This window comes from Microtus oregoni, unplaced genomic scaffold, assembly GCF_018167655.1.
Source record: "Microtus oregoni isolate MIOR12 unplaced genomic scaffold, Mior012 000034F_ref0000314, whole genome shotgun sequence".
Taxonomy (NCBI): Eukaryota; Metazoa; Chordata; class Mammalia; order Rodentia; family Cricetidae; genus Microtus; species Microtus oregoni.
In genome coordinates, this window is record NW_024543093.1 from 9242453 (window position 1) to 9244415 (window position 1963).

General features: G+C 46.8%; 1 pseudogene; it reads left to right on the forward strand.

The window, feature by feature from the left end:
- The first annotated feature begins 246 nt into the window (after window positions 1-246).
- Window positions 247-956, forward strand: LOC121432303 (annotated as a pseudogene).
- Window positions 957-1963: the final 1007 nt, after the last annotated feature.

Here is a 1963-nt window from a genome sequence, read left to right on the forward strand (position 1 = left end):
TTCCTGATTTTGCATCACATCAGGGCTTCCCTGGATTGGTTTTTTAAATCTCAACCTAACAGCCACTATTGCGTTGCATGTCCAGGCCTCTGGTGCTCCGAATCTGTTATTTCTCAAGCTGGCATTACCCACAGTACAGTTGTTGATATCACATAGCACTGAACTGAAGTCCACGGTGCATGGCACAGGAATAGGAGAGGTGATGAACTGTTGAGGTGGCAGAAGAGGTGCAGAGGGGGTACCCCCATGCTGTGCTGCTTCTAGATGCTGCACATATAAGGAGTCAGGGCTGGTGATCTCTACACCTTTATCCAGGTCAGTCTGCACCTATCTGTTGGGCTGCACCTGACTTGTGTGAAATGGCCCCACAGCCCCAGCAGGAGCCGGGTCTCTTCTTTGGGGTCCATGAAGAGCTGCTTGATGAGCTCCAAGGAGATGACCAGACAGTCAGCCTGGAGGACCACAGCAGTCAAGGGACTCTGGTCAATAATTTCTAACTCCCAAGAGGCCACAGACTGTAGTTGAGTGATGGTGACCTTCTGACCTCAGGACTTTTCTGCCATTACTATCCCTCGATCTTAGGGAGAAGCTGAGGCCAGTTTCCAGCCTATGCTGCCCCCAGGACATACCCCAGGGCCACTCAGCACCCTTTCCTATGTCCCCAAGGCCACACTGATCCTTAACTCTTTCGGCAGCCTCAGCAAGCTGCAGCCCTAGCCCATTACCTTCTCCTGAGTTGGCGGCAGACCACGGAGCCTGGCCGTTCCCACCCAGTCTGGGGAAGTGAGAGCTTCGCTTGTTCCATCCACAAGGAACCAGAGGAAATCAGCTCATAGAGTGTTGTCAGAGCTATATGATGAGAGTGGGGCTTCCCTGGGCTCCTATTGTTCCTAATGGAGCCCAGGAAGAAGCTCTGTATGGAGAGAGCCACTCTGGTGTCCTGTGGAAGGGAATAGCCATAGGGAAAAGTCCATTGCCATAGACTCTGGTGTCCTGTGGAAGGGAATAGCCATAGGGAAAAGTCCATTGCCATAGACTCTGACTCAAAGTTGGAGAACTCTCATGGCTGAGGTGGCCAATAAAGTATATGAATAAATAAAAATGAAGGAAAGAAAGAAAGAAAGAAGAAAAGGAAGGAAGGAAGAAAGGAAGGAAGGAAGGAAGAAAGAAAGAAAGAAAGAAAGAAAGAAATGATGGTTTCCTCCCAAAGATGTTGCTGCCTCCAAGTTACCAACTGGAATGCCCAGTAACAAGGAATCAAGCCTTGATCCCGTGGACACCAGAGTATCTGCAGTTAGAGCAACCATCACAGAAACTGCCCCTGGACTTCTTATACTATGGCTAGAACGGCTACTGATTGAATCTCTGTTGCTTTCCAGAGCTTTGCCTTTAAATCAAAATAAAAAATAAACTGCATAAAAAAAGAGTCATTTTTATTTCAGGCTCTCCTGTACCAAATGAATTTGCATTTTCATATATTTGAACCTTCATTGGGTGAGTTCTTTCTCTCAGGTCACCTTTCTTATTGTCCCAATACAGAATGAGATATTTCCCTTCAGTGATATTAATCTAATCTTTTCCCCCTTGTAATCATAACATCTCTCTTTCATCCCTCATGTCTCCAACTTTGCACATTATAAGGTTTCTGTCTTGTCAACCAGCGTGCAGCTGTGCTTCCTGTCACTGGAGGTGTGACTCAGAGCACTGGAAAACACCACACTATAGCCTGCATACCATAGTATATTGAAACTTTGTCTACAGCATTTAATCTCCCTCACTTATATTTTCAGGACACAGACAGAGAACAGCTGGTGTGGGAAGTCCTTCTGTCTATGTGTTGCTTTTACTGGTTAATGAATAAAGAAACTGGCTTCGCCTGTTCATAGGGCAGAACTTAGGTAGGAGGAGAAAACTGGACTGAATGCTGGGAGAAGGAAGGCAGAGAGAGAGAAACCATGGAGCC